Below are 15,781 nucleotides of genomic sequence, written 5' to 3'. Positions count from 1 at the left end.
CATCCAGTCTTGGTTTTGATCCCTTCATTTACTCTTTTTGGACTAATACTACTAACCCCTTGTAGAAAGAAAGGTCTTCTTTGATATGTAGGTTAGTATATAAGTACTATCTCAGGAGGTATATTCAATTTCGACTAGCATCATAAGTATGAATTTGGAAGACAAATTGAATACTACAAGAAAAGTTATTCATGTCAATATAAGATCTAATAAATGGACATTGTAAGATCTCATTAATTTTTTATATACTGGGGAATGCCCCTTTTAAAATTTGTATAATATAAGACTTCAGTCCCGGGCAAGACTAGAGGTTTTCTTGCTCTGTTCTTTCCTACCAATGCTCGTTTGAACATAGAACAATGTAAATTTCTTTTTAAACATTTGATTATAATATAAAGGCTTTGACCATTTATCAAAAAGAAAAAAAGGTGCATTTTCCAATGAGGAAGAAATCTTTGACTTTTCCAAAAGTTCTTTTGTCTCTTTATCTCAAACACTCATTGGTTTTGCCTCTTCATTTTGGTCTTTTCTTTTTCCTCTTAATCATATCACACAATTAATCAATAAAAAAAACCTTAATCAAATCATTATGTATATTCATTTATTTGATCATATCCTAAAGTTTGACCACTTTATTTGAAGTCTATTTCTCTAAAAGAATATGTTAACTTTTAATTAAATTAAGAAAACCTTTAATCCTAAAAGCAAATGAAAATCACATTTTTCTAAAATAAATAAAAATAAAAAGATATTATGCCACTTAAAAGTGCATTTTCCAATGAGGAAGAAATATTTGACTTTTCCAAAGTTCTTTTATCTCTTTATCTCAACCACTCATTGGTTTTGCCTCTTCATCTTGGTTTTTTCTTTTGCATCTTAATCTTATCCCTCCATTCTTTTGCCTCTTAATCATATCCATTCATTTGTTTGCCTCTTAATCTTGATTGCCCACTCATTTCCAAATTCTATAAAAGAAGACCCTCTCATCTGTTTGTATAGGACCTTTATTTGTGCTAGTGTTATGTTGCTACTTTTTCATTTGAATTCTTGAGCACTAGTTGAGAGATTTTGCATTATCATTTATCTTTAGTTTGGTTTTTCTTTCTTGCAACTAGCTTAGACAATATAGCTTAATTAGTATGGAATAGTAATATTTCATCCATGTTAGCTTAGATTTTACTTACACTTTCTTAGTTTACTACTTGTTTACCATCCATGCATTCATGGAGATTTTTGGATACTTGCAAACTCAATGCTTGAAATCTATTTGAAGATCTCATTTTATAGTGCACCTTGCAAGGGTCTTGCTTGCTCTATTTGAGAGTCAAATTTCATCATTTTTGGATCTTTGCACACTATAACTATGAAGTTGTAAGTTTCCTTTAAAGGGCTCAAATCTATTGAATCTCTTAGGAAAATAAGGTTTTCAAATGTGTCCAACATTTTGGTATAAATCTTTTGGTGCCCACTGTGGAGATAGAATTAATTTTCAACTCTTTCTTTTTAGATTTTTCTTTTTTATTCATAGCACTCAGGTACAAAATATCATATGAAATAATTATGTTATGTGTGTAATAGAAATCTGGTCTCTAGGTGATAGTATTTTCCATAGTCTATCATTCTACCTTTATCCAAATTATCACCCACTTTACGAGACTTTATCACATGGTTAGTAGGCTTATGTTATTTCTACATGTTTAATCACACAAATTTTGGAAGGCTATCATATGATATCCTAGTGAAGTCTACTTAGTTGGTATTCCAACAAACTATTTTTAGTTTCTTAACAATAGCTTATTGTTCTTTATTTTATATTTCAACTTTTTAGTTTTTCACTGTTGGTGTAAATAAGTATTCACTATTTACACTTTACTTAATTTTACTTAGGTCAATGCATTATTTTATTATTTATTAGTTTGACACCTAGGAGTTTGCATACTCTTATGAGTTGTCATGTTGACAACACTGGAGTAAGCAACTCTAATTTAGCACATGGTGTCTATAACGCTAGAGTTTGCATAATTAACTGAGTTGTCATGTAGACAACATAATTATTCACACTCTTATTTTAGCACATGGTGTCTTCAACATAATTTCATGTGCTACACTTTTGTAGGCTTATCCTCTCATCATCTCACTTACTCTTGTGCTTAATGGAGGATAACCCACTTCTGGTGGACATGTGCCTTGTTGTAAGACTTATCAGTGTGCTAACTCCTAGACATTCTAGAAGTATTCCAGAGGCCTTTATATACAGGCACTCTTAGTGTGTATGTACATGACAGAACATCAAATGACAATAAATCAATTTTGGATATTGTTATTCTGATCATACCTTGTTGGTCTACTATTGTGCTTGTGCTTGAGTTCCTTGATCTTGGGTGATTTTTCCCTTAGGAAAATTCTTGCATGGTATCAGAGCTGAGGGAATTTCTCTTCACATAGCCATTCAAGACCGATCTTGCTTCAACATCTCAACCTAGATTTGGAGTATTACGGTCATTGGGAGCATCTAGAGCCAAAGCAGACCTTGCCATTGTGTTTGAAACATCAATTTAGTAAAAATTGACTATAAATTTGCCTACCTTAGGCCATAGTCAAATTTGAGGCCTTTTTTTTTTGCAAACTGGCACTCGAAAACCCGATTTGTACATTCGGTATGATCATCTATTAGATCTGCAAATTTTATTTCTAGATCAGTATTTTAATTTTCTTAGCATTCCGTCACAATTTTTTTGCAAATTTTCTGAATTTTTTCTGCCTATTCGGCCTATAGAGAATTTTTTTTTGTAGGAACCGGGCATTGAAACCCTGACCCTCGTACGGAATATTCACTCTCTAATCAAAATATTCCTTTATCAATCGGCTCAATAGACTCCTGGCTAATCATTTTATTTTTGGCACACTACAACAATGGCAGGCACACTAAATTCAGCGAACACACTACAAGCAACATCCAAATCTGGCCAGCACAGTTTAGCAACAGCTTGTGACTACCATCTACTGGTGGCCTATCTTTTTTTTAAAGATCGATAGTCTTTTCTTTTCAAATACTACAATGTTCACTCCCACCTCACATGTGGGACTAAACCCTCATTTCCCAGCGGCCTTGAACCCTTCCACGACATCATTTTTCTGCATTTGGTGCATTACTTATCAACAGGTCTTCGAATTTTGGCTATGGACAATTTCTCATCATCTGTCCTCAACACCTGACAACATTTTTCAAAGTTCTAGCACTGCCTCATCCATCCACAACTCCAAGTTCAACTTTCTCATGCCCTCCCGTCCAGACACACAATGCCTCTACATGCAGACAGCTTAGCGCCAAAGCAACAAGAATCTAGACACATTGTTTGTCGATAGCTCAATGAAGACAAACTTGCCACATGGCAATAGGTGCTACCTCCATACAACAAAAGGAACCTGTGCCATGTGGCACCTAATCAGCCATAGTCTGCCACACAGACCAATACATAGACATCCATTACGTCAACTTTTGCCAACTCAAAGGCCATGTTAGACATACATGTGCACTGCCACCTCACCCATTGTCATACGCTGATGTCATGTCCATACCATGCTAATGTCATCTTGACGTTGCTTGCCACATCACCAGGGGACCCTAGTTTTCGTTGACATCAACCAAACACTGTCCTAAATTTGACGGTCATCTGGCTATCATTTCTTGGCAAAATTAAACTACTGTGATGATTGTTTGACCGTCAAATCTAACCTCATAGTTTTCTACCTAGACCCCTCTCCAGATTTAGTTTTTGATTTGACAGTTCAACTTTGGGAGGCCATAACTCAGTCATTGAAACTCCAAATCAAGTGTGATTTTTTTGATTTTGGGTAGAATTTCTTGAACTTTTCAGTGGTGCTTTTTTTTTTCTATTTTTGGTGCATGGATTTATCAAAAATTGCATTTTTTGGCGATTGTACCTATCTAATCCTATATTATGCAACTTGAAATGCTTCGTACAGCTCATCTGGACACATTTTTAGTTTCCATTTTTTTGAAAGTGCTTAATTTTTTGTCTACTTTGTAGATCTATAATCATATTATAGGGTTGTTTGGACAAAAATACCACTTTCAAACTTAGGGCATTTTTGTATTGTATTGCTTTGATTACTTTTCAAAATTGTTGTACATCTAAGCTACAATTCTTAGTGTTAGATTTGAACCTCAAAAGGTAGTTGTAACTAGCAAAATCAGAAGTCCACTTTGTACATTTTGACAAGTGGCCTATTGTACATTTTGACAAGTGGCCTATTGTACATGCACTACCTATAAAGTGCCCAAATCATACATTAGGGGGGTTGATTGATTTTTTGCATTTTGGGGGGTACATTGATTAGTACATCATGGATGAGGAACATTTAATTACCTTGACAACACAAAACTATAAGCAATGGAGTCAATTGGTTCTCACTTATCTTAGTTAGCATAATGCATTGCCATATGCGAAAGTACTTTCATACAATGGTGACACTAGTTTCATCATTTTTTGCATCCTCTTTCTACATATGGATATGGAGGTTATGGATTCACTTGATGACATGAAGTAAATTGATTTATATGATATTTGGATCTATCTTTGGGAGATGTATGGTGATCCACACATTCCTCCATTCCAAAAAGATCTTTTACCTTAGGCTAAGTTGCATCCTCTCCAAATGAGATGACACCTCTTGATGCTCCTATCTCTACTACTGATCTACTTCTAGCCACAAATGCTTCTTATTTAGTGTAGTAGGAACCTCCATGTCTTCCTACTTTAGTTTCATGGTATGACTTCCTTCTAGACATTGTAAAGTTGTTCATGTAGTCTCACATTGAAGATGTGGGAGATATCATCGATGATGTTCATCTTCTCTTTGTTGAGGTGAATACTTCATCCATTGCTACAATGATAGGTTTAGCACAATAGGGTACACCTTGTCTTCCAACTCCAGCATCAGTGGATGACTTCTTGATAGATATTTCAGGTTTGTTCATGGAGTCACACATAGTAGATTTGGGAGATATCTTTGACGATCTACATCTTCTCTTTGATGAAGCAGAATCTTTTTCAGTTGTCATTAGGGCTCACTCTAACCCTCCTTTCCATTATCTACATGATCAGTCTTCATAGGTTGATATGATTGTGGATCCTTATGTACAATAGTTGTAGGAAGTCTCTTTATATTTTGAGGAGACACTTGGTTCTTTGGGATGGGTTCTATACACATCCTTGCTAGATTTGACCATGTTCTTTGTAGCAGTGTTGGAAGGTGCAATAATCAGTATCAACATAGGGATAGTTGAGTAGGTTTCAGAGATACCATTCATCTTCGGGATTTTTTCTACACATAGGGAAAGCATCTCACCTATACCTCTTCCATTATTTCTTCCAAAGGGGAGGAACATTATTCAATAGCCATGGATCAGCTTCTACATTGGAGCAGCTAGCACTGATCAACACTCTACATTTAGGGGGGGGGGGGGGGCGGGGGGGTTGACTACCTTGTCTCATTCTTCTTCTCTTTTATGGGGGGACTTTTTCCTCTTATGGGGCTTTTTCCTTCTCATACTTCTCTTTTGTGTATACCTGATGTATGTCATAATGGGGGGGGGGTCTTGATTACTCCATCCATCCATGCATATTAATTTTTCATCTCTCTTTTTGGGGGAGGGTTTTTCCCATGAGGTTTTCCCTCTTTCTCTGCTTTATGAGAGATTGCATTGCATGTTGTACATGGGTTCCTAACATAGCCTAGTAGCCAAGACCCATCATGCATTTTCATCCTAGCTTTCATAAGCTTAAGTGCATTCCCCTAAGTTGCACTTAAGGAGGGGTATTGGTGTAAATAAGTATTCACTATTTTCACTTTACTTAAGTTTACTTAGGTCAATGCATTATTTTATTATTTATTAGTTTGACACCTAGGAGTTTGCATACTCTTATGAGTTGTCATGTTGACAACACTGGAGTAAGAAACTCTTATTCAACACATGGTGTTGACAACACTAAAGTTTGCATAATTAATTGAGTTGTCATGTAGACAACACAATTATTCACTCTCTTATTTTAGCACATGGTGTCTACAACATAATTTTACCTTCTACACCTTTGTAGGCTTATCCTCTCATCATTGCACTTACTCCTGTGCTTAATGGAGGATAATCAACTTCTGATGGACATGTTCCTTGTTGTAAGACTTATTAGTGTGCTGACTCCTAGATATTCTAGAAGTATTCTAGATGCCATTATATACATGCACTCCTTGTGTGTATGTACAGGACATAACATCGAATGACAATAAATCAATTTTGGATATTGTTATTCTGATCATACCTTATTGGTCTACTATTGTGCTTGTGCTTGAGTTCCTTGTATAGACACCTAAATCTGATTACATCAATAAGTAATCATATTTAGTCATCTCCTAGGACATTATTTATTAAATATTTACTATTTAATTAATTAATCGTCATCCCCTAGTTAATTAATTAATTTAATTAACTATAGTCCAATTGATAAAATCAAATGATCATCCAAAATCAATTTATCAATTAAACCCCTATTCCTCTATTAAATTGGATAAATCATTAAATCTATTCAATTTAATTCCATACTCTCATTTTATTAAATAAAACATTGAATAAAATATCTAAAATCCAAAAGCCTTCCTAAACCTTATCCTAAGTCCTAATCCAACCCATTCACCCATACTAACCTCACTTAGCCTCCTAACTAACCCATCCCATCAAAGCCAAATCACTCAACACCTCACCCCCCTTCTAAGCTAATCCTAAACCTCTTCTAATCATGTGCACAATCATAAGCATGGGTTAAGATTTGCTAACCCAAGCTAAAGTCAAAAAATATCTTCCCCTCACTCTCCAACATAGATGACCCTCAAATATCTCTTACACTCCTCTTAATGGCTCTTACACCTTCATTCATGACTCTTACATACTCACCCTCCCCTCATCAAGCCTTTGACCAACCCTTATCCTATCCTCTCGCACTCATCCTCCTTGTGACAAGTGTCACCTCCCCATTGGTGCTAAACTAGCACAATCCTTGTGCTCTCCTTTGAGTGCATCCTAGCCCTCCCTCACCATCTCATCATCTTGACATCTTGGCCCTCCATTCCTCCAACCTTTGGCCTATAAATTGAACCCTCTCCCTTCACTAAAACAATCCATCCTCCATGCAAAAATATAATGCTATTTTGAGAGCTCATAAACTACCAAAATACCATTATAATGGCAAAATCACTCCATGACTCCATTGTTGCAACCTTATCTCACTCACCCCATCCATCCATTTGAATCTTGAGCTATACTTGTGAGCACACATACCTTAAATCGGGGACAAATCTATTGCATCATTGTGTTATACCATTTGGAGCTTACCATTCTTGGTTTGCCTCCATTTGTGGTGATAAAAAATCAGTCCTATCTTAAGTGTTTACTCATTTTAGTATTGTTAATGCTTTCCTTAATAGCTAGTATTCATGTTACACTACTAAACTAGGTGATACACCTTGATCTTGGGTGATTTTTCCCTAAGGAAAATTCTTACATGGTATTAGAGGTATACCAAATTCTTACATTCACAGTAGGTTTACATCATCTTAACAAGTTATTTTGCATGTTTACTTATTTTGTTTTTGAGATTTCATTGGCTAACTTATAGGTTTGCTGGTCAAAGAGCTTTATATAAATGCTAAATTGCAGGTTTCACTATTCAAAGACAAAAATAAAGACTACTAAATCATTTGTGATTGCAAGTTGCTTAATTGAATCAACTTAACATTATGTTTGCATTAGTCTCTTTTTCTAGGTACATAGATAATTGTGCCCTATTAAAAATAGTTAAGTCTCTTGATAGAAAGTTAGGGGTAAGTGCACCAAGATGGTGCATGAAAAATTGGATACCATGGAAAAAGTGAAAAGAACACATAACACAATCATGTTACATGTACTTTTCATAAAATTCAAAATTGGGCTTGGCTCGTTATTGAGGCAAGAAAATAATATTAAAAAAACATCAAAATAGACGTAACACAATCATATTTTATTGGTGAAAATAAATTATACTTTTCCTGTGGGTTGGGCTATTTTTTCACACCTAAATTTGTGGACAATAGAGGTGAAAGTATAAAAACAAGTACAAACACAATTGGGTTCAACTCCCTCAACCTCTAACTCATCTTGTTTGTTGACAATCTTCGATGGCATAACCTCCACAAAAAGGTTGGTTATCTTTTGTTTTTGTTTTTTGTATTGTATGTTGAATTATTTTAGGTTTTTTGTATTGATTTGTGTTTTTTTATAATCATTTGATAATCAAATACATCTAGAACCACTAAACGCAAACAAAACCACATATTAAGCAAACATTAACACTAAATAGCAGCTCTAAACACACAAAACTCTCAAATAGTTGCTCCTCAACAACCACCACCACATATAGGGCCTATACTAATCCCATTAGATCATCTAAACTCTAGTCAAGAGATCTTGTTAAATGTCTCATATAAAATAGTGCTAGAATAACTAATTTGGTTGGTAGGTTGAGGTCTTCTAATCTTGGCCACCACTCCACCCTAGTCGACACATTAGAAAAAATGGCCACTAGTGCCAATGAGGTGACTTAAGAGGTGATCAAATGGGATTCATGGAGGGATAGATGTCATGCATATTATGCTAATGGGTTATCCTATGATCAAGTGGAAGATAAAAACATAAAAAAGGGGGACATATGTGCTCTTTTCACCAATCTTGATACTAGCCTCAACCTAGAGGAAACCACCCCTTGATTTACTATTCATTGGTGTGCTCATAGGAGGATCAAATAATCTTTTTGGGATAGGTGGTATATGGTGTTTGATCAACCACCATGAAATAATGAGAAAATTATATTGTGAGTTTATCTTGGCGAGAAGCCTAATTACTTTAACTTTGACTAGTTCTAGGGTAGAGGGAGCGATCTGTATAAGATAGATTCGACACCCATAGAGTCACCCATCGAGAGAAAATCAAGCATCTAGAAAAAAAACCTTTGATTCATTTTGTGCTCCCCACAATCATGAAGGAGTCTATGGACTTATAAAATCTTCATACAGTTGCATCATTGATTGATGTTATCATTGAGCATGGCACACAACTAGCCCTAGGAGGGGGTACACCATCTCCATCATCATTAGATGCTCTACTAGAGTCATCATATACCATGCCACCTCCTCCATTTGTTAGAAATGACAGGGTTTTCATGGCACCAAAAGATTGACATGTCAATGCTCGATACAACCAATAGTATTATAGAACCATAGGAGGTGGTTAAGCCATGTTGTGAATCCTATGAGGGATGTTGGCTCACTACCAACTATCCCTCTCCTAGTATCACTTGTCATGACCCATAAGATTCAAACTTGTGACCAAGCTCTGATATCAATTGTTAGAAAGGATAGGGTTTTCATTGCACCGAAATATCAACTTGTCAATGCCCAATACAACCAATAGTCTTATAGAGACACAGAAGGTGGTTAAGCCATGTCACAAATCCTATGAGGGATGTTGGCCCACTTCCAACATGTGATGGAGGCTATCTACTTAGTTTTGAATGAACATTATCATATATTCCATTTGGCTCAACCCCCCAGTGAATTCAACATATGTGCGTTAGTTGTCATGGTTTGTGTGATGGGTTGGATACTAATGCAAATGAGGATGAATCAACATTCCATTCATGTATAAATTGTGGGAGATGATTCTAGGCATCTACCATTGAGGACGTGGCCCTTGCTAATGATCTGGTGATGATGGTGTTTTCTAGAGGGGCGACAAAGGTTTTTTTTTTTTCTTTGACATGTTATTAACTAATTTCACCTAAAATTGATTAAATTAAATATATTTGTAAATTTAAAGAAGAACATATATTGATGTATGTAATTGAGATATTTATCATGTTTTGATTTATGCATATTGTGGGTGCATTGTGTGATAGGAGCACACCTTGTAGTATTTGTTTGAGTAGACATACACGACTAGCTCAAACACCTTAGGTGAGTGAAAAATATTCATTATAATAGAATAATACTTGTTGGTTTGAAAATTTTAATTCATAATAAATATCTATATTTAATTGATGTTTTATAGGGCTTGTCTGCAAGTCAGGCATCCTAAATTGAATGATGTGATGCATTCAACCATTGACTTTGGTTTATAGAGTTTTGTAGTATCATATCTTGCACTCCTCTTGTTTAAAATCTTAATATAGCTCATATAGTATATGATGTAGGAGCATCCAGGGTGTAAGAGCAATCTTGCATCAACCCAAAAATATTTTATCTCAGTTATTTGAATAAGGGTTATCTTAATGAATAGTTTCTATTTGTAGAGGCTTGCTACTTAGTAAGTCAGTCATACAAGCTTAGAATGTCCTAATTTCGAAGGTGGATGTTCATCTTGGATATATCAGCCTACTAGTTGAGGCTCAGTACCATATCATGAGTATTCATGGATTTATTATGGATTTTTGGTGTGCAAATTTGGTATTAAAAATTCAGAGTCACCATTGAAGGCCAAAATGTTCTTGGATGAGGCCCGAAAACTTGATGGATGGGTGCTTGTGTTGATTCGAACCTATAGATCAAAAGTTGAGGATTCCAAAAAGTGGGTATGATAACCAATCAGAGCAACAATTTGAGAGTTATGGCCTTTCAAAGTTGGGCTGGCCAAAACTTCCAAAATAAATGTCAAAAAAGTATTTGGTTGACTTTATATGCATTGATAGGGTCTGTTGGCCCTAGGTATTAAGTTTGAGTGTCTAGAACCTTCCTAGGTGGCATAAAATTGCCTTTAAGAAATTCTCGTACATTGTCTAGGACAGTTCTAGGTGATAGTTTGTAGCTTTGTCGTGTAGGTTACTGCAATGAAGGCGCCCATGTGGGTTAGCATATTGTAATTTTGAATTTTTTTATGTTACATTTGTGGCGATAATAAGAAGCCCATATTTTGTTCTTGCAAATTGCTATTATTTCTTTGGTTCTTTTGTATTTAAGGTATTATGGGGAGCACCCCTTCATCAATATCATATTTATTTATCTTATGTTACTTATGCTTTGTTAGAATACCCCACCTACCTCGAGGTCATTGGGAAAGGGGAAGAAATCATTGAGTACACCCAAAAAAAGAAAGGTAAATAAGTTCAAAATCACTATATTTGTTAAAGTAGATTATGATTGAAGATGATGAAATTTCTAGTCTATATTGATGAATGCACCTGACTTATTTATTATAAATGCATGTAGAAATAAATGGGTTTCACATAACTAATGCATGCACCAAATGTTAATGATGTTTAAGAGAGGGAAGAGGTAACATTCTCATAATTTATTTTAGTCGTATTCTTATTTGTTCAAAAATATTAGAAACTGGGTTCCTTTTTTAGTGGATGCCATATATTATTAATTTTCACACAGGAAATGGTCATAATCACATCATCATTAGTGGTTCCTTTTGATACTACTGGACCATCATCAACGATATGCATTAGTTATATATACACACTTTAAACATATGAATTTGAATATGATTGCATGCACTTGTAAAGCATTAGTATTAAAAAAATGTAATTTTAGTGATTTTTTAAGGATGTAATTCAAATTTTAAAATGATTTATGATATATTTGAAACCACAAACTTGATTGGATTTTTGCATATTTGAGTTTTTGAAATTAAAATAGAAATTAGAAATGAAATAAAATTAGGATGAACTTAAAATGAGGCATTTAAATTTGTAGGAAACTGAAAATGAATTAATTTAAGAAATTAATTTGATTAAAGGAATTACTTTAGTTTATTTAAATTGTGGGACAATAGAAATTGAATATTAATAAATAATAAAGACCACTTTTTTTTTTATAAGTGATAAGTTTTTTATACTTCAAAATAAGATTTGCATTGTCTTTCTGTATTTACATCGACAAAGGCCTTTGATCCTAGATTTTCCTTTTCCAATCTAAATGTTGTAGCAATAATAAACTAACTACTATCCTTCAACAAGTCATACAACATCAACACTAACTATAGTGACAATATAATAGTACCAGAGAAAATGGGTACTAAGAACAAACATACGTAGGAGCCTAATCTTGGCTACCCTAGCGGTTGAGCATCATCTCTCTGGAATTATTTAGCATAAAACCTCCCATGGTTTTAACTTTGGTCTATTTCCTTCCTAGGACCATAGGTGGCACTGCTTTGGGAACTAAGCCCGAATTCCTTTCTACAACTTTACTAGGTGCTTCTTTCCCCTTTCTCCTCCATTCTTCTTCCATCCTCTACTAGGCCTCCTCCTACTAGGCCATAAAATGGATGAGCTCTATCCATGTCATCATTTACTCCATAACCCACTTCCAAATAGGCTCATTCGACCCAAAAACTATAAATGGTTTCACCCCTCCTACTAGACCCTCAATGTGCCTCCATACAAAAACAAACCCCCATCTCTACTAAATTCAACCATATTAGAAAATCTAGATGTCATTCCAATTCCACAAAAAGCTCGATCATTTTTTCTACCTTCACTTTGTCTTATGCTAGTAAGAAAGCCCATGCATAGAACAAAAATGAAATGTCTACATTCATCCTTGGATGAAAATCTTCTCCAATAGACTTCTTCCCAAATAAGTGACACAAACTTCTCATAAAATCCTCCTCATCAATCCAAAACACCTCACTCAGCCTCCTAAGAGTGATTTCATCCAAAATCCATGAAATCTCTTATTCGTTAGCATCTTCAAATAAAAAATTGTCTCAATCCTATCTATTTTATTCTTCACCTCTTTATTGTTTTGACAATGATCCATTTTCAAAGGGTCCTATTAAGACTTTCCAAAATCTAGAAAGTTCATATTTTCCTTGTATCACAAGAAATGATTTTGATCCATAATTACTTTCTCTCTCACAACCCAAGATCACTAGGACATACCCACATACCATGACTCTAATCAACCAACCCAATTCTCCATCTAATGATTACTCTGTCACTTGTAATAAAGCACCGATTCAATCACTAAAAAAAAAAACTTTAGGGGGATGATAAATTAATAATTTGATAGTCCTCTACTATCTATACAAATTTCTTTTAAATATACTCCATCATTTGTTTGATAGAGCATTCCCCTCTCGCCTTGTATGATGACCTTGAAAGTCTTCAAATCCCACTAAAAATGATTGTATCCTTCTAGCATACTTCTCAAGAAACTAGGTCTCCATATTACCCTTAATAATTCTATTAATTAAAATCTATGAATTTTACACTAAGAAAAGTGCACTTCCCTAAACCCTTCTATCCAAGGTTTCCCATAGATTGGAAAGCTTGAATGCTAGCTTAGAGCTCCCTAGTCATGGAGTGCAAAAGCATACAAATGAACATAAAATGGCTCTTAGCTGAGCCTTAGAAATGAAACCCTTTCTAGTAAACCATGAAATGGGAGATTCTTTGAGCAAGAGCAAGAATGCTAGTGTCAAAGAACTCTTGATGCATGTAATGCAAAAATGTAACTATGCTAAAATGAGATGCACAATGCAACTAAGCTAAATAAATGGAAGTGTTACATCCATACTAATTAGACTATGTGATCTAAACTACTTGCAAAAGAACTACACTATATGCAACTAAACTAGGATGCCATGTGACAAAATGCTATGGATGCAAGAAATGTAGACAAGAAATGGTATCCTCCACAAAAGCTCTCAAGCATTCGAATAGAAATCCTGTAGCATAACAATACTCAAGAGTGTGGATCCTTTGAGGGGGAAAGCTCTCTCCCTTTTAAAGTTGTATGGATGGTAGAGATCAAGATTGAGATGGTGGATGATCAACAGTTGAATTTGAAAATGGGAGGGATCCATGTGCACACACAAGTCAACCAATAGAAAATAAGTTGACTTTTCATATAAGACAAAAGTCTCACAAGCCTTTTCTTTTAATTGCAAAATAGAAAAAGAACTTTATGTGTGTACTTTAAGTGGATTAGAAGAATGACATATTTTATTTAATTAAAAGGGGACATGTTCTTTTAATCAAATAATGAACTTAGGATAGTATAGTCAAACTATAGGTTATAATCAAATTAATTGATTATTAGTAATTTAGTCTAGGTAAATGATTAATTTAATTAGCCAAAACACTGAGAAGGGGGCTAATAGTCTAGATGACCATTTTTAGGTGATTATATTTGACCCTCTTTGACTAATGTGTGATCAATCTGGGAACACATTACATCAAAGAAAACAAAAGCCAAGTAGGCAACAATAGATATAGATATCTGATTTTGAAGAATGAAATATAGAAAGAGTTATCAAATCCTAAATGTACAGCCTGATAGCGATAGTACTAGACACTAGGAAAAGAAAGATGATTTTAGAATCCAAGAAGGATGCTAATACCTAGCAAAGTAGATAGATCAAGAGCAAGTGAAAAGATCAATCATATGCTCTTAAGAAATAGATAGTTGTAGTAAGCGATGATAAAGTATTTTTGCCCCCTCGAGGTCAAGATTGAAATGAGGTAAGGGAGATGCAAAAATGAGCTAGATATGAATAAATTGAGATATAAAAAATGTCCAAGATGATAGATAAATGATTAGAACCAAAGAGTGACTATAAGAAACTCATAGAATGCCCCAGTTTGACCAGAGTTGACCACGAAGGATAAAGCATAAAATTTAGGTCAAATCAAGTAGAAAAGTGATTTTAGACATGAAAAGGTGAATAGAAGTAGATATGAAGCATAGAAATGGGTAAGACATGAAGAAATGAAGATACCTCAATGATGATTCAAAGATTAGACCTTAGAAGGTCAGCTAACTGCTCAGAAGAAGGTAGATTTTTTAAATGCGATTTTGACCATCAAGATGAACTTGTATTTCAATTTTGATCCTAAAAATAGATCCAAGACATCAAAATTGGCCAAGGGTGCAATTTTTGCACAATTTTGAGGGGTTTGAAAATTAGGTCAAAAATGAGGTTGGGGGCTATAAAAGGGGCCCAAGTATCATTTTCAAAATCATTTTGTCTTTTGTGATTTGTTGAGAGCTTGTGAGTGATTGAGAGGCTTCCATGGCTTTGGTGAACATTTCACTTCACTGACACTATTTTGAGTGCAGGTGGTTGCACAACTGACTAGAGCAGTATGGGGTGTCAGTAAGTGACCTCTTTTTGTCATTTGTTTGAGTTCTTTTTGGTGTTTTTCTGCATGTTTATAGGGTTTTCCAAAAAATATCGCATGATATTGAAAAAGTATCGCACGGGTACTATGGAAAATATCATGCAACATATTTTTGCCCAAAATGTATCACACAAGTTTTATATAGTCTATCATATGGGACATACCCATATGTTGCATGAACCAGTACAAAATGTCCAAAATAGAATTGTGTTGCATGTCTTTAGAAAAAGTGTCACATGATACTATGTCAGTAAATTATGTCACCTACATGTAGAAAAAGTATCACACAACTATTTTTAGCATGTTTTTGTGAATTTTTGCATTATGATCACATTTGTGATGCATTATTGACATGTACATATTGTGTGTTGAAAGAAGGTATTTCTAGCACTACTGATTAAATCCCCCAAAGTGGTGGGGTTGTGTGTTGTACAATATTTGAGCGATGATGAGCATGCTGCCATATCTGCTATGGGTTTGCAATGGGTCATATAGATGCCCCATTTACGAGAAAACCATGGATTGTTGACTTCATTGGCTGAGCG

Source organism: Cupressus sempervirens, chromosome 6 (genome assembly GCF_028749045.1).
Source record: "Cupressus sempervirens isolate cs-2001-9-10 chromosome 6, ASM2874904v1, whole genome shotgun sequence".
In the NCBI taxonomy this organism is placed as follows: domain Eukaryota; kingdom Viridiplantae; phylum Streptophyta; class Pinopsida; order Cupressales; family Cupressaceae; genus Cupressus; species Cupressus sempervirens.
This window is presented reverse-complemented; position numbering follows the sequence as displayed.